The sequence below is a fragment of the Talpa occidentalis genome, unplaced genomic scaffold (assembly GCF_014898055.3).
Source record: "Talpa occidentalis isolate TD23 unplaced genomic scaffold, MPIMG_talOcc4v2.1 talOcc4.12, whole genome shotgun sequence".
NCBI lineage: Eukaryota > Metazoa > Chordata > Mammalia > Eulipotyphla > Talpidae > Talpa > Talpa occidentalis.
In genome coordinates this window covers 2,150,094-2,172,732 of record NW_023601212.1, presented here as the reverse complement: position 1 = coordinate 2,172,732, position 22,639 = coordinate 2,150,094, and the positions used below count along the sequence as shown (strand labels likewise).

At 39.4% G+C, this 22,639-nt stretch overlaps 1 long non-coding RNA gene across 1 annotated transcript in view; it reads left to right on the top strand.

Annotated features, from left to right (window-relative positions):
* Window positions 1-6,318: 6,318 nt before the first annotated feature.
* Window positions 6,319-22,639, top strand: part of LOC129145444 (uncharacterized) — a 106,397-nt gene continuing 90,076 nt past the window's right edge. Inside the window, exons 1-2 of the long non-coding RNA XR_008550981.1 lie at window positions 6,319-6,435; window positions 11,680-11,797. This is a non-coding gene — a long non-coding RNA (uncharacterized LOC129145444). The remainder of the gene's footprint in view (window positions 6,436-11,679; window positions 11,798-22,639) is intronic.

Genomic DNA, 22,639 nt, shown 5'->3' with positions numbered 1-22,639 from the left:
GGAGGCTACGAAATTGTATAAAAACTTACTTTAAAACCTTCAGAGAGGGCCTCCCAGGTGGCGCAGCGGTAGAGCGCTGGGTTGCGAAGCTGCCCGCGGCCTCTGCAGCGCCGGTTCGTTCCCCGGCTGCTCCCCGGCCACCGGAGGAGGGTCCCACATGGCGCGCAGACCTCTCCTGCCGCCCGCTGCTCCCCTCAGCAGTGTCCTTCGGTCCTTCTGCCTGCTCTGCTCCCCACTCTGGCTCTGGTGAATTCTTTCACCCTCCTGCGCTTCTGACTGCACCCAGTGCATGTATAAAAACAAAACAAACAAACAAACAAATAAATAAATAAAAAAACATGCCTCTATTAAAAAAAAAAAAAATCTTTAAAAAAAAAAAAAACCTTCAGAGATACATGGGGACAGTGGCACTCTTTAGAGCTGTTAAAGTTTGCTTTTTCTAGTCAAACATAAGGCTCTGTGACATTTGTAGGAAAAGGCAGACACAGTAGAAAACTGGAGCACAGAGATTCCTAACATTAATAAATCATTGTTGGGATCGTGGTTTTGTTTTTGCTGGTGTTTGATGCTTTGGGAGGTAACCTGCCTTTGACTGTGACACTGAACTTTTCTAAGTATAAGGAGTCCACATGTTTAAAGTAAACGGTAGCATTCGCCTGCCTTCTCACTGAAGACATCTGAGGCGGCTGCGTGCCGGGCATGAATCCTATGTAATGTCCCCTGTGCATTTCTCAGGTTGAAATGTGCCCTTCATGTGTTTTTTTTTATCCATTTCTAAAATATTCATTATAAACATATGGGTGGCAGAAATCTCCCTAAGACTGGGGATACAATTTCTCTCCTTTGCATTCCAGAAGGCAAGGGAGTTGGGAAAGAAATACGTTCAAAAATATGTAAAGAATATGCCCAGTGGAAAACAAAGAAGTGAAAAAAAAAAATCACACTAGGCTGAGAGGGAGAAAGCGTACTGTTGAGAGATTGATGTATTGCTAAGCAGAGAGGATTTCCCTATGAAGCAATTATGAGCAGGGAAATAAAGGAAAGGAGGTGATAGACTTGGCTGCTGAGAGAGAATTGGAAAGATCGTAGCTACAAAATTCCAAAGTGGGTCCATGTCTTCTGTTCTAGAAAGAGTAAGAGGCAAATGAGAGCCCAAGGAAGAAAGTGAGTTCAGAGCGACACTGGGGGCTCGTGTTATGCGGGTCTTACAGACCATCTTGAGAACTTTATTTTTTAATGAAAAAATAGTCATCGGAAGATTTTTAGCAGAGAAATGGCACTATATGACCTTTTAAATATTTTCCCCAAGACAATTAACAACAATGTTGAGAGAAAATTGTCGGTTTTTGTGTTAGTTTCCTGTGCATGTTGTCACAAATCGCCACCGACTTGGTGACCTAAACAAAACACAAGAAGTTGGACATTCTTCTCACTGAGCTAAGATCAAGGTGATGACAGGTGCATTCCTTGCTGGAAGCTCTCAGGAAGAATCCAGTTTGTTTCCTTGTCTTCTCCAGCCCCTCGAGTCTGCCCTCTTTTCTTGTCCTGGCCTCTTTCCTCTGTCTTGCATTGGGCCCAATCCTTCTCACATCTTTCTCATTCTCTCTTCTGCCTTCCTGTTCTGTTTTCTAGGGAGCTGTGGTTCCATTGGTTCTACTCTGGTAAAGCCTTGGTTGTGTTCAACTTATGTCATCAGTGTTAAATTCATGTCATCTGCTATCTTAATTCCTTCTTACCAATTTCTAGCATGTCCATATCTTCTGAAAATTGGAATGTGGACATATTTGGGGGGTCCTTTATTCTGCCTGTCGCATATAGCATAAGCCTAGGAGCAAAAACATTTAATAGACAGCTATTGAGGGCCTCCATGGTGGTGCAAGGGGTTAAGTCTCAGCACTATGAAGCTGTCCACAGCCACTGCAGCACGAGTTTGATCCCCGGACAGGGAGCTGGCCCACGTGGTGCAGCAGACCTTCCTGTCTCCCCGCTGCTCCCCTCAGCAGTGGATTTCAGTAGATCTTCCTGTTGTTCCCCACTCTGTCTCTGGTGAATCCCTTCACCCCCACACACACACCTCTGGCCTGTACTCCCTTCACCCCCCCCCCCACACACACACACCTCTGGCCTGTACCTTGGCTTTTGTGTGCATATAAATAAATCTTAAAAATAAAAAAAAAAAAAGATGTTGAATGTTCCACTAAGACGACCAACCGATAGGTGAGAAATGAGAGCAAAAGAGCAAAAGAGTTGGGTTTTGGAATTATTTTGAAGGCATAACAACAGATTTCTTGATGCACTGTTTGAATGTATGTTTGCATGCATGTGTGTGTGTGTGTGTGTGTGGTTTGAGGAGGCAAATGCAGTTTTAATTCTTGATAAAGTAATTTAGAGATGCCAACTGGACAAGAAAAGAGAGCTGTCCAGTGTCCCGTTGGCATACAGAACTTCAGAGATGTTGTAGAGGTGAGGTATGCTGGTGTGAAACTTGGTAGGTTTCAAACCATGTGGCAGAAAGAACATCTAGAGAATGTGTATTGATCAAAAACAAACAAAAAAAAAGCTTCAAGTGCAGAACATTTGAACACTCCACTAATCATGGAGAAAGATGAGGAGGAGGAATAAGACAAAAATATTGAAAATAAACAAAGTGGGATAAGAGGTGTGTTTCCCAAAGGCCAGGTGAGAATGTGTTTCAGGACGGAGCGCAAGGTGACAAGACCCTGTGTGTCTGAGAGTACCAATAAGATACGAACTAGAAATGATGATGGGAAGCTGCAAAATGGAGGTCATAGTGACCTTGAAGAGACCAATTTCTGTAATGGAAGTATCTGCAGTTTAAGTGAAATGAATTTAACAGAAAGGGATGAGAGAAAATAGGAGTCAGCATGAAGAAAAGACTTTCAGAACTTCTGTTGCTACTAGGAGAAGACAACTGAGGCCCAGAGAAAATTCACCACTGGTTGAGATTTTAATATTTTTTTTTCTTTTTTACAATTTTGAAATATATCAGGCCTCCCTGGTGGTGCAAGGGGTTAAGACACAATCTATGAAGCTATTCTCAGCCTCTGCAGCATGAGTTTGATCCCCAGCTAGGGAACTACCCACACGGCACAGCAGACCCCTCCTGTCTCCCCGCTGCTCCCCTCAGCAGTGGATTTCAGTAGAGCCACCTGTTCTGCTCCCCACTGTGTCTCTGGTGAATCCTCTCACCCCTGTCACCTCTGGCCTGTACCCCAGCCCTTGTGTGCATAAATAAATAAATCTTGAAAAAAAATTGTGACATATATCTCCAAAACACATCATGTCATATAACTGAATACTTAATGACAAACATAATAGTGATTAGAAAGAGGCAGTTTAGTGAAACACCCATTGAACACTACCCAGTTCAAGAAACTGAACACCAATTACCAGTTTTGTAACATTCCAGTGGCCTTCCGCAGTGGCAGAGAATTCTGCTCGAGAAAACATAAACACTCTAGGTTATGTTAATCATTCTTTTCTCCTATAGATCTATGTCCTGTGTAAGCAGCACTGAAATGCTCCATGTTACCTCATTATGAATGATACCCACATGGAATGATCCTCTTCTGTCTTTAAATAGACTTGTGTTACATCCTTTTGTATATCTGAAATAGATAATTAATAAGGTCATGTGTTTTAAGCTATAAAAAAAGATGCTGTGCTTTATGTGATCTTTTGGTATTTTCTTTATCCGGTATTGCCAAGTTTCACCCATGTTGTTGCGTGTGGCTGAGGTATTTATTTTGAATGCTAAATTTTGCACCAGGAGACTACACCTAAGTATTTTCATTCATTGATCAATTGATGGGGATTTTGATTGTCTTGGCATTTGCTGTTGTGAATCTTTTTTGCATCTTTGTAAAAATTTCCAGCATGGTGCTGTGTAAGACTGACACATTCTTATCAGTGGAATTGTTGTCTTAGGTCAATTTCAGGAAATAACCCAACTGCTTTCTAAAGTAGTTTCACCAATTTGCTCTTCTATCAGCAATGAATGAGTTCCTGGTCATCCTTATATGTTGCCAGACTCTGCATTTTCAAACTTCTCAATTTTTCTTGAGTGAAGGGCAGATTTGTCTCCAAGAAGGAATGTGGACTGATGGCCTTTAATACATGCACTGAGCCGATTGAGAGCAGACTCAAGGTTTGTTAAGGTTCGGTCTAATTCTGGCTCAATCCTGGTTTTGGGGACGAGCCCTTCTAAAGCTTTCAAGTGAGATCAGGTGTTTTTACCAGAGTCTTTCCTTTGGTAGTTTGTGAATTTTGATCTTTGTTCCTCAGCACCTTCAGATGAACAAAAATTCTGCTCTCCCCTGACGAGGTCATCAACTTGGATTGCTACTCATTTCCTTCATGCAGCTTCGGAAATTGACAAATGTAATGGAAATCCTTCTGGTAACGAATGGAAGCCATGTATTTAAGACCCCTCAAGTTTTCTACCTTGTTTTCCTTAGACTAAGCAGCTGCAAAAAAATCTCTGCTGTTTGCTCTTCCTGCCCAGCCTCCATTTCCTCGATTAGTGCCTGGTAAAGCCAAACCTTTGCCTATGTTATGGGTGTGCAATGCCACCCCCATAGAAAGTGGGTGCAGAATATCATCTATTTTCTTTGACTCTAGGCAACTATGGTTCCCATTACTTCAGCAGTTCTGCAATGTCATTAAACAGTAAGGAAAACAGTTTCTTTATTTTATCTGTCTTTTTTCACTCTTCTTTCTATTATAAGCATTCACACTTCCCTGATATCACATTAGTCTGTGAGCTCATCTTACCCTAGTGGAATGTCTGCTGCTGTTAACAAAACAAGTATATTGGGAAAAGCTGGAATTTTATCGGTGTCATCCCCACAAAGTGGCAGATGAATTGGGTGGAAAGATAAAGGGGGTACTACTCATCTTGTTTAGATATTTAAATAGCATCTATCTACATACCTATCAATCTCTCTATATACATATATGTATGTGTATATATGTTCATGTGCGAGAGAGGGACAGAAAGCTACAGAGAGAGATCTATAAAGATGTATATACTTAGAGAGGGAGATTATTGTATTTCTTAATTCTTTGTTGCAAGAATATAGAAATTCAATTAAAATTTGGAAATGGTCTTTTATCCTGCAAAATTGCTAAACTCTTTTTAATTATAGTAACTAACTCATAAATTATTTTTTTACTTTTTTTACATATGCAATCCTATCATCTGCAAGTAACAGCAATTTCTTTACTTCTTTTCATATCCTTTCAGCAGGAGTCAATGGGATTGAATTTCTAAAATCTCAGCTCTAGGTTTCTTCGCTGACCTCCAAATCTCAGTCCTACCCTTTGTAGTGCATCCAAATACGTAGCTAGTTAAAACCAAGGCTCCGGGCCAACAATGATTGGCAGAAACTCCAAAGACCAAACACACAAAAATTGGCTTCAACACTAGGTCATCCTTTGGGGATTTTTGCTTTCTTCTTATTTCTGGCCTCCAAAGAATGTCTTCCTTTTTCTTCAATTTAAAAATGCTTTTTAAAAACATTTATTTTGTTTGCTTTCCTGTCATTTATTTTGTGATTGTCCTTCTGGGAGCGATTGAAATTTAGCTGAATTTTACCCTATTTGATTCCAGGAATTCCTTACTTTTGCTGGGAATGATTTGCTTTATTTATTTATTTATTTATTTAATTTTTTTTCTGTAGGAAAAATCATTGTATATGTTTATGCTGGTGCAAATTAACTGGTAAAGACAGAATAATCAGCGATGCAGGCATGAGGCAAAATCTGAGTGACTGTGTCTTTGTATCTTGATCCTAAGAGGAAATAGGACGCAAGACCAGAGTGAAGGAGCTGGTTCACACAGGTGTGTAGACGCTCTGTGGCTGGCAATAGAGGGAAGGTGAGGGGTGAAGACTCCTAAGCATCAGCATGCCTGGCTCCTGTGTTTCTTTCCTCTCTGGCCCTTGCTAATTTCCAGTGGGTTTTTACTGCATATTCCTACTCACTTACTCTTTTATGGCCTTGCAGGGGAAATGAACTGCAACCAGCTCTTTCCACCTTCATGGAGCTGGCCTCTATGGTTGGCACCTGTGGCCTTGCTTGCTAGATATTTTAATAGTTCTTTGAAAAACAAATCTAGAAGTGAAGACATTTTAAGGCATGTTGTTGTGGCTGGTGCACCTGCAATTGCAGACACCTGGGCAGAGAGGCCCGAGGGCGTGGCCCATGTGTCTGTAAATACCGACACAGGCTTAGGAGGCAAAATGAGGCAAGATTAAGAGGGAGTCTGAGAGAAAACACCAGGGAGGAGAGGGAGGTAGGACTCAGAGATTGTCGTGGTGAGGAGGCTGGCAGCACGCCAGCCCCACCACCCCATGTCCCTCTGCCTCCCTAGCCCTTCCTGGGCTGGCTTGCATCCCAGGTGGTGATTTTCAGGTAAGTTTTTTGGGCTCTATTCTTGAACTTTCTAATAGTGATGGCCATCTTTGGCATCCGACAGTAGATAGATGGTCTTGCCTATTTATGTTAGATATTTTAATAGTTCTTTGAAAAACAAATCCAGAAGTGAAGACGTTTTAAGGCATGCTTGTGAGTAACTACCTCAAATCAAATTTATTATGTATTCTCCCTCCTCCTCCGTGGGGCTGGGTAAACGGAGCCTCAGGGAATCCTCCAGAAACTCCTCCCTAGGAAGGGTGGGAGAGCACATGACCTTCCAGAGGCAGCAAAATGTTACTTGTCGTTTTTCACTCTTTGCCTCTCACTTTCTCCGACGGCAAAATGTCGAAGTTTAGCTTAATGGATCTTTAGAATCTCCACCGAAGATACAGGCAGGTAACTCTGAAGCTGGCTTTTAATGCCAGATTTGACTTGATCACGTTCTGTCCTGCCGACCAGTCCTTATGGAATTTGGTAAATAAACCAACTACATTTAAGTGAAAGTTGTAAATGTTTGCCTGAAGGTACATTTTGTGCCAGAAGTCAGAAGACTGTGATTTGAGCTCGTTTGCTAATTGGTCAAATACACTCTAGTTTGTGATTACCTCAAAATGGGGCCGTCTGTTAAAGGAATGGGAACACTAAAATATCCCTTCACTCTCATTATTTCTGAAACTTTTTGGAAGACAGCGAAGCCCTTCAACTTGCAAATTTCTGCAATTGTCATAGTTTCCACTTTCTCCTCATTTTAACTTGAGTCTCCTGCCTGCATTCCAGCAGCAAAATGCATATTCCAACAAGTTTCAGCCATGTGACACTAACAACACATTTAGTTAAAAGGTCTTATAGTGTGTTTTACAACATTTTCAAAAGAATAGAAATCATATAATTTTTTATGCTTTCCAATTGAGAGCAAGTTGTCCCTATTAGTTCATCTAAATAGAATTTAATGTGTTTCTAACAAGGCATAACTTTATTTCCAACATTTGCAATAATGTTTTCATCATTTAGTTCAGTTTGTAATGTGAGTTGGGATGGAGTTTTATTTACTTATTTTAAGCTTTGTTTAAGTCCAGCTCTAGGAACAGAAGAGCACTATGTAAATTCTCAATGATGGTGATTAAAAATAACCTCTAAAACCAAGGTGAAGTAGAAGTTTGGGTAATGCTGAAGAAGTCACGAGTCCTTCAGCAGCCACTCACCGAGCAAGCTAACCCTGCTCCGGGGCTTTTGGTTGCATCGCTCTCACAGGTGTCTTCAATTATGTCCACTTTTTTGTTTCACTTTTAGATTTCAGTGTTTTTTTCTGCGGTGTGGAAAGGCCCATTCACTACCTAAGGTCTCATGTGCCAGAGTCTAAGTCAAACAAACTTTATGATGCATCGTGAAGGAATGATACTCAGAACAACCTCTCGGTTTTTCATGTTCTTTCATTGTCTCTAATCTTGTCCCAGAACTGTGAAATGCGTCCTGTACTTTCCTTTAAATAGAAAGAAACAGAGGCATAGGGAGGTGGTGTTCAGTGAGGAGGGCAGTGCTGCAGTCATTCCAAAATCCAATATTCTGGGGGAAGAATTAATGTTGTATGATTGCAGCTGATGAGGTCAGCTGTTCTGAATATATTTTCAGTGTCTACTATAAGACACACAGGAGTTGTCATATTCATTCTTAGCTATTCTCCAGCCATGAGAAGCGATTATGTGTAGGTGGGGTTCTTAAATTATTTAATGTTACAAAATTTGATATGACACTCTCCTACTTCAAAAACATTGCAACCTTCTATTAAATACTTCAATTTCTTCTTACTTTTTTATTCTCTCCTATTAATGAAGAATACTGAAGGGAAACAAATGATTTTTTAAATAGTATGATTCAATTGCACAGGAAAGGTTTACAATTTAAGAGGCCTTCTTTAAAATAAACTAAATTTGGGCCTCCCCGGTGGCGCAGCGGTTGGGCGCTGGGTTGAAAAGCTGCCCGCAGCCTCTGCAGCGCCGGTTCCATCCCCGGCTGCTCCCCGGCCACCAGAGGAGGGTCCCACATGGCGCGCAGACCTCTCCTGCCGCCCGCTGCTCCCCTCAGCAGTGTACTTCGGTACTTCTGCCTGCTCTGCTCCCCACTCTGGCTCTGGTGAATTCTCTCACCCTCCCGCACTTCTGACTGTACCCAGTGCTTGTATAAATAAATAAATGAATCTTTAAAAAAATAAAATAAATTTGGGCGATCATCGTCAGTGTGTCTCTTAGATCCAGATATTCTTATATCAGTGTGGATTCATTTAAGGAAATGCAAATCTGTGTTGGGTGTCTATATGTTATTCTTGAGATCCAAATGGTTCAACTGGAGTTTGGGCTATGTACATCACGTTACACACTACAACTTACAAAAATCATAAAATTTTGTGAAAGGTGCCTGAAGTAGATTTTAATATGGAAGTTTGATGCTTCTGTATACTCTGGCCCCGTAAAAAAGGGAGAAATTGGAACAGTTGACTGCCATTCTATCTCTGCAGTTAGTAGGTGGCTCTCACTTTCTCTCAATAAACATGTTACAAGTTTTTAAATGTTTAGTCTTTGAAATTTTGAAACAACTTTTGAAATAAGCAGTATAGCTCCAGGTAAAGCTCCCAATGAGGACTCCAACTATATTATGATCATCACAATTTTATTTTTCTGAAATTGCTAGAAAATATAATTTACAAATGTTTTTCAAAAAAGGCAAAATCATGATTCACGTTCGAATATAAAATAAGACTTTTCAAATATTTAGTTCAATTTATTAATAAATAAGGGACTAGTTAATGGAGACTACAAATAAGTTGATGGTTTAGAGATAAAATTGGTAATGACCAACGGCATCATAAACTGTCTATTATAGGGTTATTTATTCCTTTGTACATAACCCGGTTGCATTTATTTTGGACAATAATTAAACACAGTATATAAGATCAAGAGTGAAAATGAATTACATATATAACATGTTATATACTTCTTTATAGAGGCAAACCATTAAAAGTTTTCTCTTTGATTTTTATTTGCATTCATTGGATATACTTGTGATATACCTCCACAGAAGGAAATAAGTAAAATAAGTACAAATATTGTCTGAGAATTACCGAATATTTATAGATGTCCTTCTAAGAGCAATATATGAATTAACTCATTTCCCTCCACACACCAAATCTGTGATTTGTCTACAGTTATTTCTACTGAAGAAATTGGCAAAAACAGAGGCCCAGGGAAGTTCTGTAGCTGACACAGAAGGACAGAACGAGCAGTGGCAGAGAAGCTTTGAAGTCAGAAAACATGGTTTCAGAGCCTATATTCTCTTGAGAAATGCTGTCTTACTCAAAAGAAATAGAAATTATTTCTAAAGACAGAAATGCATTCACGATTGCTCCTCATGTGTTAAGGGTTGAATTGTCTGCCCCCAAAATTTGTATTTCAAATTTCAAAGGCCCAGTACCTCAGAATTGAACTGTGTTTGGAGACAGGCCTTTTTCAAAGTAATATTCATTGTAGCATCCTACGTTTTCTATGCATCATCTAAATCAACATCTATATATACCACATGAAGCTCAGCATGAAAAGCCCAATTCTATTCTTCATCATACTATGGCCGCCTTTACCTAATTTATGCAAATTCTTTCCCTCATCTCTACAGGAATTTTATTTATTTATTTATTTATTTATTTTAAAGTTTATGCATACAAGGACCAGGGTATAGGCCAGAGGTGTGGAAGGTGAGAGGACTCACCAGAGCCAGAGTGGGGAACAGAACAGGTGGATCCACTGAAATCCACTGCTGAGGGGAGCAGCGGGAGACAGGAGAGGTCTGCTGCACCATGTGGGTCAGTTCCTTGGCTGGGGATCAAACTCATGCTGCAGTGGCTGGCGATAGCTTCCTAGTCCTGAAACTTACTCCCTTGTGCCACCAGGGAGGCCCCTTACAGGAATTTTAAAGAGTGCAATTAATGTAAAATTAGGCCATGTGGGTTCACCCTAATTCAATATGACCAGTGTCATTGTAAGAAGAAGGGGTTACAGATGCAGGGGCAGGAGCACAGAGCAGTCGCAGTGCAAGGATGCAAATGAAGGTGACCACGTGCAAGTTAAGGAGAGGGCTCTTAGAAAACACCAAGCCTATGAGCACTTGATCTTGACCTTCCAGTCTCCAGAAACAGAAGAAAATCAGTTTCTGTAGTTTAAGCCACTCAGCCTGTGGTATTTTGATGTTAGACCTAAGAAGTGAATGCAAAATGTCTTTCCTAACTTTTTCTCTACAGAAAACTAGCTCCACCAGCACAGTAACATCTGCTAACGTATAGACATTGGGTTTTTAAATATGTCATATTTATTAATCGTTTATTACCAATAACTTTCTATTAAAAATAAAATCCTGCTACCCTTTTGGTTGTTACAGTTATCACAAAGAAAAGTACTCTGAAATTAATTCAACGACTCAATTAAAATAAGTAAATGCATAACAGAGTTGGCAATTTTTGCGTTAATGACTTAAATCTTAGATAGCAGCATTCTTTTTTTTTTTACATTATCACATTTTATGTGACTTTATCATAGGTGTGAAAGCACAGAAAAATTAGTCATATTTGAGTAAATAGAAAAAAATCCACTCTATGCACTACCTCTATGCACTGACTATTAAACAATATGAAAACTATTTGAATGTATAGCTGGATGCGAAAATGAATCTTGACAAAAACGAGGTAAAGCTGACTATCTGCAGATAAATGCTGAATGGTGAATTTAAATATTCAGATTAAAAGACATACAAGTGAACAGAGGCCAGTCCATTCTTTTATAGTCATTGGCTGAAAGTTTGCATAGTTCTGCTTCCAGCACGAAGCACATTTCTGTACGCTGAACTAACATGATTTACCAGCATTTTCCGTATCTCTCTGACCCTGGGAGTCTGTGGAAACTTCACAGAGATGGTGCCATAAATACCCTAGTGCTTCCTCAGCACTCCGAGTCAAAGGCCATTGATCCGGGGTGGCCTTCATCCTCACTGTGGTGTCAGGTGTGGCTGGTGCTGCTCTCCTTGCCTTAAATTACGATGACAACACCCTCCCCCACCTTTCACATCAAGTGGTTCTTCTGATTCTCATTCTCATTGGCGTTCGCAGGAGAGAACAGTCTGGCATTTGCCTTATAACCAATTCAATTCTCCCCACCCTTTGCGGTATTAAATTTGAAATAATTTTCCTTTCTTAACCAACAGCTGTCTTCACAAATCATGTCCAAGTGTGGGTGAACTATGGCTGATGGTCCTGAGAAGGGGCAGACCCATGTTTCCGAGCTGCAGCTGATGGCCCTGATCTCACAAGTGAAAATAAAAGGTAAGATTGACTAGCAGCAAAGAATAGCCCCAAAGTGCATGGGCTACGAGAATTTGATTTACTTATTTAACTGAGTTTGAGATGAGATCTATAATATGGTGCAAGTGAGGGTCAGGGGGATATTAAATAAAAGATTGGGAGTGGAAATATCACCTGGGTTTGACTGAATAGCAAATAAACACAATATATATTTACTCAGTTCTCTTGGGATCGCTTTATTAAAATAGCTCACTTTCCCATTTTCTAAATGTATATCTTCTGTTGGGAGGAAGAAAATACTGGCAGGACATTTTTATTAGGGCTTGAAGTCACCGAATCTGTACCAGCAAATAGGAATTTTATTGCTTTTCCTAATCAATGCGTTTTCCTAATTGATAGCTTTGTTAAATAGATTAGGTTTAGCTCAGAGATCCTTTTTCTGTTAATTTATTAACAGTATAAATCCATGCAAATGGTGTGTGCTATTTGGAAGGCAAGAGTCCAAGGTTTATATGAAAGAAGACAAACTTGAGAAATTATTCACAAGTGTCAAGAACATAAATGACATACTAGAGTGTCCACAAAGGAAAGGCATGTCTGGCATAGAAACCTGAATATAATGTCTAATTTCCTTGTTATTGAAAGCATTGCAAACGGTGACAAATACATAGAAAAGGTAAATTCATCAAAGATTGTCCTTATGAGAAACACTCAAGTGTTTCTACTTTGGATTAAGGACCCCAGAGCCTTACTGACTTTTTCACATAAATTTCAGCATGTGAAATTTTCAGTCCTGAAAAATGTTTTTAACTTTTTTTAAAGATTTTTTTATTTGTGCATACAAGAGCTAGGGTGTAGGCCAGAGGTGTAGGGAGTGAGAGGATTCACCAGAGACAGAGTGGGGAGCAGAACATGCAGATCCACTGAAATACACTGCTGAGGGGAGCAGCGGGGAGTCAGGAGAGGTCTGCTGTGCCATGTGAGTCAGCTCCCTGGCTGGGGATCGAACTCATGCTGCAGTGGCTGGTGATAGCTTCATAGTGCTGAGATTTAACCCCTAGTGCCACCAGGGATGCCCTGTTTTTAACCTTGAACACTTGTTTTTGATCCTTGAGATTTAGGTTGAGAAGTTTTACACTTACTGTGAAAAACACTTATTTTGCAAATAAATAAATGTTATTAGACTTAAAACTTATATGTCTTTCTTCCATTTGTGAAATAATTACTTTTTATTGAGAAAACTAGATGTTTGCTTTATTTAAATGCCTTTAGATTTTATGAAAAATATTTTACAAGTCAATTTGTCCCTATGGTCTTAAAGAATTTCACACAAAAGATGTTTACTGTATTTTAAAGGCACAGGTATATTACAAAGTAGAATATATTCAGCCCTGTTTCTTAGAGGATTCCAGTGTATCTTTAGTAGCAAATAGATTAATGGGAGCTTCTGGATGTTTTTCTTGTAAAACTTCTAACAAAGTGATCTTTGGGACAGATAAGTAGATAATTCACTTCTATTTTATAGATAGATGAATAAAAATGAATCGTAGATGCTATCTTTTTAAAATGTTTCCAAAGTTTGCTTTGATAAACACTAGCTTATCATGAGTATGTCAATGGGGAAAAAAAATGTTCTGTTGGTGGGGGAAACACTGTAAGGAAACTGAACTATAACTGGAGCATTGCATTTTCTGATAAAATGGATATTAACAGCTTAAAGGGATGACCTGATGCAAAGTTTTGATACAAATATCTTTTTGACTTTGCAGAAATGTCACAAGAACCTGGGGAAGTGTTTAGTGGAAAAGTGTTGGTTATCCAGGGAGGAATTCAGAGTGTTAGTGATAAAATAGATACTGGAGGCTAAATGATAAAAATAATGATGAAGATATGAAATATTTCCACACCATGGCATTTTTTAAATATTTTTTATGTCATTGTTCTTTATTGTGCAGTATTTTATTTCTCCCCTCAGGGGTCGCCACCATAGTTTCCCACCTCCATGGCTTCCCTGAACCATCACCACAGCCCCCTGTGTCTTCCCTTCCCTCTTTTGACCCCTTCCCCTCCTCCCTGGATGCTTCGGATCTAGGGTCAGCTTGTAAGTTTTGTCTTTTTCCTGACCCTTTGTTGGTTTTCCTTTGTTCCACCTGCAAGCGACACTATCCGGTATGTGTGTGTCTCCTTCTGGTTTATTTCACTGAGCATAATCCCTTCTGGTTCATCCATGTTGCCGCAAATGGCATGAGTTTATCTTTTTTGATCACTGAGTAGTATTTCATTGTGTGTATACGCTGCATCTTCCTGACACAGTCATCTGTTTTGGGGCATTTGGGTTGTTTCCATATCTTGACTATTGTAAATAGTGCTGCAGTAAACATAGGAGTGCAGGTTTTCATTCAAATTATTTTTTCTGTGCCCTTTGGGTAGATTCCTAGGAGTGGAATCACTGGATGATTAGGTAGACCTACTTTTAGTTTTTTTTAAACAATTTATTTATTTATGCATACAAGACCTGGGGTACAGGCCAGAGGTGCAGGGGGTGTAAGAGGATTCACCAGAGACAGACAGAGTGGGGAGCTGAACAGGAGGATCTACTGAGATACACTGCTGAGGGGAGCAGCGGGGAGACAAGAGCAGTCTGCTGTGCCATGTGGGTAGATCCCTGGCCAGGGATTGAACTCGTGCTGCAGAGGCTGCGCACAGCTTCACATGTTGCATCTTAACCCCTCGTGCCACCAGGGAGGCCCCTATTTTTAGGTTTTTGTAGGATCCTCCACACAGTTTTCCATAGTGACTGGGCCAGTTTGTGTTCCCACCAGCAATGTAAGAGGGCTCTTTTTTCTACACATCCTCACCTGCATTTGTTGTTGCCAGGCTTTTTGTTTGTTTGTTTGTTTATGGGCTATTCTCACCACCACACCGGTGCCTTTCAAAATGAATGGTAGAGTGATATTCCAAATGCAGGGGAGAATCATCAGCAAAATTGTTGACTAAGAAGCTCCATGGTCTTATGATCCTTGGGAACATCAAAAACCAGCTAGACCAGAGGAAAATAACTGAAGAGGAACATGGTGAGCTGTCAAAGGTCTACAAGCAAGTGAGAGAGTCCCAAATCAGAAAAATGCACATTCAAAGTGCTAGGAAATACTGTGATGGTTTTATTTGCTCTTTCCTACAATATCCCAGGCATACTGTGGCCTTGACCTGAGGTGGCAGCAGCCCAGATCCAACTCCTCTCCTCAAGCAGGAGCAAGCGTAGCAGACCTTCTTTGCAGTGGTCTAACCACTTGGTGGCTACCTGAATGACTGATCTCTGTCCTACCTCACATGGATACCAGGAAAAAGAAACAACTCCAGGGGATCTGCAGACTCACCGTTATCTGGGGCAAGAGATTATTGGCAGAGATGTACAGAGGACCCACTGAGACCCCAAGGAGAGCTGACATGAGACTCTTTGTGGCATTAAGTGGTTTAAAAGCAGGCACTTATGTGGGGTGATTGAAAATGGCCACTCAAGGACCAGGCAAATATGCATATTAACATAACCCGAGCAGACCCTAAGCTCTAACCCGGGCTGATCCCAGACTCAGAGCATGTTAAATGAGTTATTGACAGATTGCTGTAGCCCAGAGCCTGTCTGCAAAGTCTGGGAGTGGCGGCTGTTTTTTTTTTTTTTTTTTTTTCCCCAAATACCTAGTTCTCAAAAAAATTATAAGGTATATAGAGACACAGTAAAATATAGCTTATTCAAAGGTAGGAAATAGAGTGGAAGAAACTGTTTCTGAAGAACCATAAGCCTCAGGCTTGAAACCACTTAAATATTGTCAAATGGCTAAAGGAAAGCTTGGTTAAAGAACTAGAAGCAATTGTTTGAGGGGCGGGTAATTCAGAAACAAGAGTCTTGGAGGATTTTACAAATGGACTGCGTGTTCTGGATTGTAGTTTTAAAATGTAACACTGGCTGCTTTCTAGGAAAGATTTCGTTGGAGGCAAAGATGCCAGGTAGCTGTCACAGGTTCATTTTATCCACCCCGTAAAGAAAGGAGTTAGAATTGACAGGAGCTGTAGTTACAAAACCAAGGGAGAGCATCAATCAGGCTTCTATTGGATACATCTTAGGTGAATTGTCTGCGTTGGGTTCATCTCTCAGGGAGGCATGTCTTGATATAAGGACAGACATCCCAGGATATGAGGTAACCATGAAGCATAACACACTGGATTTTACGTAGTGAGCAAAAATCAATAACATGTTATATTTGAAATCATATAAGACACCCGGGTGGAGATGTCAAATAGATTGAGTTGTGTATGATTCTGGACTTCAAAGAGTTTGGCCTCAGGTAGAGGATATTGATTAAATTGTAAAGTATGAGACTGGATGACATCACTTATGGAGAAAGTGTTGCAGGTGACAAGGAGGGTCCCCAGGCTGTCCACCAGAAATAATACCCCCTTGTTACTCTCAAAACTCAAGCCATAAAACATCTCTCAAATGACATCACTGAGGTAAAACCAAAGACCTTATTATTTGAGAGGCGAAGTGAGGCTGCTGTGTGTCAGACTGAATTTGAAGCTCTCTGCTCCTCTACATTGAACATGTCTCTTGAGCACACCCCAATATCAGAGCTAAAGCAGAAGATGTGCTGGTCCATGAAGCATCAGTTGTCGGATCAAGGCAGCACTTATTAATGTCAAGTGAAATGCCCTGGTCACAGGTTAAAAGAAAAACAAAAGCCATCGGTGTTGGCTAAAGAACTTCAGAGTAGAGGACACCCTGGATAGAACAGACATGACTAGGTCAGGAACGCTTGACCTGGTAATCTGCCAACAATGGAGAGGAAGCAAATAAAGTTAACCCCGAAGATATATGCTTGGCTGATTAAAAAATAACAAGAATAATGGCAATGCAACCACCTCCACCAATAACAAAAGACAAGATAGGGGAAGAAACTGATTAAGATAGAGAAGGACGAATTTTGTCAAACACAATTAACTTACAATATAAAGAAAAACGCAGTTTCCCTCTGTTCATATCGCCACACTTCTGACACAGGGTTGTGCCGTGATAGATGATTACTGTCTCTTCTTGCCCCAATCCTGTATCCGGGGGTGGAGTTTGGGCTGAAAGTTCCAAATTTCTACCATGGCTTAGTCTTTCTGGTGATCAGTCTCCAATCACGAGCCCAACAAATATTCCATGAGAACAAAAGATGTCCTGTCATCCAGGGGATTTCAAAGGGTTTAGGAAGTCGGTGCCAGGAACAAGAAGTTGAAGATCAAATGTCAGAATAAAAGTTATCACTTAGGACAGTACCTTGTGGCTGGAAAAGGGGAAGGAGACCACTGTACACATATTTTCCATTATTTCTCACTTTAAATATCAGCATAATACCTAATTGACCAGAAATCGTCGATCTTAAGCTCTGTCACTTTAGCAAGTGAGGGATTAGACAGGGACTAGAGAGGACACATGTAAAGGGCCAGTAAGGTCCAAAGCCTACTGGACCTCATCAGTGTGTAAGCTCAGAAGATGACACTAATGAGGGGTTAACAACAGACAGAAATGGCCAAAAATGGAAATGACATCCTGGAGCAGACTACACAGAAAAATCAAAACACAAAAGATTTTAAAAGAGGGAAGATTTTGCTCAATTATTTGCCTGACTTCACTGACTATTATAGGAAATTTCTATTTATTTCTTTTACTCTCAAGCCAGAAATTATTATTCACTGTAATTTATATCAAAAATATAAAACTGTAAGTCTTGTGCTTATAGACTTGGTGTCAAACCAATAGCCAATGAGAGTAGCCTTAGAATATCCAAAATGCAGTTAATCCAAAAACTTGCCTTTTGTAGTCGATTAAAATTTCAACTAATTGTAAAGGATAAAATAACTTCTCTCATGGGTATTTCCACTTAACTTTTTTTTTTTTTTAACAAGAATTTGCTTTAATGTGGTGAGGATTTTGTTTCAAATGCAGTAAATGACAAAAAAATATTCTTTCATCTATACACATCACATTTGAAAATATATGTCTTAAGCTTTGTGTTTCTAAGCAATTTGGTGTCTTTGAGAATGTTTTTCTCAAAAGAGGAATTAAAAGAAAATTAATTTCAAGATTGCAGTATAGCTGCTAAAGTTGAATAGCTTGTATTTATCCACCTGCAAGGAGTCTATTTATTTAGGGGATCTTCTGGCCTTTATTGCCACATAAAGATGATTGCTGAGAAAATAAAAAGAGAAAAGTCTATGTATAAAGGAGAATTACAGACACTTCAGGATGGGGAATCAGTGTGACTTGACAAATGAGGAGTTTTTAAGCAGGACACTTATTTTAGGATGTTAGATAGGTTAAGATAAGATTTTTAGATATTTATATGTGCTCTTAGGAAGTTTTATCCTATTTTATCTAAGTAATAAAATCAAATGAAAAGTTCCCCAATTTAAATTAATATTGAAGTTTTTTCTTATGAAAAGCATTGCATGTTTATTTATGAAAAGGAAACCTCAATCTTGTCCAAGAGGAAAGTGTTGTTTAGTTTTTATCGAATGGGTTGATGACTCCACGATCTTGGAAGTTCCTGATGTTCTTTGCGCATAATATTATATCCATATATTTTGCAATGCCATTAAGTATCTCTGGACATTTAATTCTTAGTATTTTTCATTATTCATTTTATGTGACATATACTGAGCATTTGGTTCAATTTAGGGGATTATGAAATATACAGTAATATTTCACTAGATATAAATGTTTATCTGCATGCCCCGATGCTATTTTATTCATATTTCTAGGAGCAGACTTGCTTCATCAATAATTTAAACAATCAAATACATAAAATGTAAAGGTTTTATATTGCTATGAGATTCATATCGTTTTGCAGAAAGTTGTAAACTCTAAATAGCAGCAAAGAAAGCTAGATTAAAAACTTAGAAATGTTTCAAATTTCACAGAGAAAATGAATCTGTCCTTGGCATTTTTATATTGACTTGTTTCTATTAAGACAGTGATTAAATATTTTGCATGTCTTTCATTAATATTACATATTTTATCATTTCTTATTTTTTTCATTCCTTTCCCCTGCACACTTATCTACTCCAATATTCAGTTTTTAATATTTTTCAGCTTTTATACACTGGGAGAATTTTCTACATAGAGCTCTCATTTTGTTTATTGTTACACAAATACATTTTGATGTATTATTCAAATTGTTCATTATCATTATAATACATACTCACTGTATGAAGTAAAAAACTCAAAGGAAAAATAAATAGAAAATAATTGTTCATTCATGAAAATATTTCTCTAGAATTTTTACCAGATTTGTGTTATTTCTTCATATGTATTATATGCTTACATGAGATCTAACTTCACACATATTTTTGATTAGTGATTTCTATGAATGCTATAGATAGATTCTAATTGATATTGAACTGCATATTCTATTTTATATACTGCTTTTTGTGTAATACTGTAGCAGTAGCATCTTGCACAATTTTATCCAAAACAAGGTTTGTAATAACTTCACAAACAACAGTATTTTAAGTTATTCTCCCATTTTTGAATATTGAGCCCATAAGCCAGCAGTGGCTAGGATAATCAGCTTAATTTTGCCAATAAAGCTTCAGTTTTGTCAAAGTCATGCTAATTATTTCTTTCACATAAACTTACACTGGAAGTTTAGGTTCATTTGTTTTAAATACTCTTAATTTTCTTCACACGTGTTACCAAATACACTTCTGGTGGGAAAAGTTCATTGGTGTGTTCATTAATCCCAGAAGCAGGATATAAAATTGTACTCATCACCAGAAATTTGTTCATGCTTGAGACTATTTTTGAGGTCTGCAGTTTGTAGTGGAGAGAGTATGGTTTTGTGCTCAATTTCAGACTTATGAGTAAGAGTGGGGTTGAATTTTTTTTACACGTGTAGAAATTTTGGGGCAGAAAGAGCAATATATTTTTGTCCTTTCATCCAAAGTAATAGCAGTGCCCTAAATCTATCTATCCATCCATCCATCCATCCTTCTTTCTCTCTCTCTCTCTCTCTCTCTCTCTCTCTCTCTCTCTCTCTCTCTCTCTCTCTCTCTCTCTTTCTTTCTATCTGTCTATCTGGACCTTTTTCCCAGAAAATCATTTCCCTGCTGTAAATTATTTTTTAAATATTTTTAAATAATATTTTTTAAATATTTGGGGCTTCTGAAATGGCACTAAGAACATGCAACAAATGGGGAATCCTGTAATCATGAATGTTTGTAAAAATTCGGTAAGAGGCGAATTTCTGATACTTGAACCAAAACAGTTCTCTCCCTCCACTATCCCAGTTCAGGGAGGTTGATGAACCTCTAGCCAAGCACCTTAAGGCTGAGAAACATCCTTGCAGATCTGTCTTCTAAATTCAGGAGATATACAGGGTAACTGCAAAAAGTCCAGTAAAATCCCGCCACCCTGTGCTACTGCATGCATGCTGTCCTCCTCCTGAGTACAGAGATCACAACTCCCCACAGTTCTCAAAACCCACCATCTCCACCGAAGTCCACTGGGCCCCTGCACAGCCTATTCCCCCACTTTCCTCAGTGCTGGCTGTCGTGATGGTGGAAACATATATCAGAAAGGGAGTGAGCATTCCCCGCTGAGGCAGGCGTGGTGTTGGAAACCAGTGTGACCTCAAAAACAAACCATCACTTGACTGGTTCCCCTACATTCCTGCTATAAGTGAAACCTTCGATATTTCTCCTTTTCTTTCTGACTAATTTCACCAAGCATGATCCCTTCTAGCTCCATCCATGTTGCTGTGAATGGCATGAATTTATCCTTTTTGATTGCAGAATAGTATCCCATTGGTGTGTGTGTGTGTGTATAAATGCTCACAACAACTAATCAAAAACCTATGATCTCTCTTCCCTCTCTCACTTTAACTGGTTAGAACATTTCTGTTCCTTTTCTCACCGCGAATGTGGGGTCTCAGGTTTCCCTCTACTTACTCTGTCAGTGGCTTCAGCATTGCTGCAACCCCCCTGGGTGAGCCAACAGCTTCACCCTCTGTCTCCCCATCCAGGTCTCCGTCTTGACGTGAACATCTCTGTGCCACACCTGCCTTAAATGTTCATCAGTACAGCTCTCCCTGACCCCCCCCCTTTACTCTGCACTGCCCCCCATATTCTCAATTTCAGTTGGTGTCAATTCCAGCCTTTCACTTCTTTACCCTCAAGAAAATACTTGTGATTCACCAGCCACAATGCTCCTTCTCTTCATTGCTTCCATAAGAGCCCGCGGATCTGACCACTTCCCTCCCACAACTGTTCTTCTGGAATTCATTTCTGCTGCTGTAATCTCTCTCCTGGATAATTGCAGTTGTGTCCTAATTGGTCTTCATGATTTGGTCATTAAATACAGCTCTGCACACTGTTCTCAAAACAGCAGAGACATCATTTAAAACTTTAAGTCTGTTTTGCATGGCATCCTTTGTTATATACCCTCCAAAGGATCTATCAGGTTTTTTTTTTTTTTCTAAAGTCCAGAATTCTTGCTTTGACACTCAGCTCCCTCTTAGACTGATGCCTCCTCGCTGCGATACACCCACTTCATGCAATTCGAGCCACAGGGGACTCACTGTTGCTTGTGCATGGCAGGCACATCCCTGCCCTGGGCTCCTTGTGCTGGGCTTGATGCTCCCTCTGTCCCGAATCTCTCGCATCAGGAATGCTTGCTTGCCTCACTCAGGTGCTCTCAGCATTTGCTTAAATACTGGTAACTGAAATTTTCTTAAAAATACGTTGTTACCATCTCAGGAATGTATATTCATACCACAACTGTTCAATAACTACAATTGTGATATCCCAGCTTTCCCTCTACGCACGTTTAATTTCTATCTGCAACTCAAAAGTAAAACCAGAAAATAAATGTGAGGGTGTTAAGAAAGCATCCTCATATTAACAATTCCCACCTATTCAACCTGTGTTCAACCAGGAACATCATGTCCCTCGAGAGGAATTAAATTGCAGTAGATAGGACTAGGATATGCCTGTTCTCAATGTCCCCTCTGTGGATCCTGTTGGAGTCAGGTTGGATGTGGTGATTTCTGCCCCCAGAGGCTTCTGAAATGACTTAGAATACTATACTAATTAATTCTGAGACTGCACTTTTTACAAGGCTGAAAATTCAACCCTCATTCTATTTCCCATCCCCAGTTATGTCCAGGTGCATTCCCATGCAGGCTCTTTGAATGATCTGCAGTGAAATGCAGTGAAGTCTATTTAAGGCAGCCCAATAATAACATTTTTGGAACATGTTGCAAAGTATAATATATTAAATTGTGAAGTCAACTTGTCAAGAAAAAACTTAAGTCTAAAATTTAAATAACTTAGAAAATTATTATTAAAAACATGTCAAAATGTGTCCATTTCAGTTTGTAAATCAAACTTCTTTTAGATGTAGCAAAAGGAAAAATAACAGCTACCTTAGAGACAGTGTCACCTACTTGCAGATTGCAAGTAGTTTTGCGTGATGAAAGCCCAGTGACTAACTATAATACTATAATACAGGTGGGGTTTTCTTCTCTAATTGTCTAGAATATTTAGAACCTTTCAACTTACATTTTCTTTGGAATCCACATTTCTGACACCTCTTTCTGCAGCAGAGTCTGGTGACATAACATCTGAGGTTTATTCTGACTGAATGCCTTGGTTCTGCCTGTAATTACTAGCATTTCTCAATCCTTTGAATGTGAGATTTAGACACTGTCTTTACTTTCCTGTCCTTCTGGTTTATTGGGTCTTCAACTCTTCTGAGCTGCACCACAAACAGAGCTGATTCTGGGTGATATTGGCACAGGGGAAACTTCTGTTCTGATGGTCCAT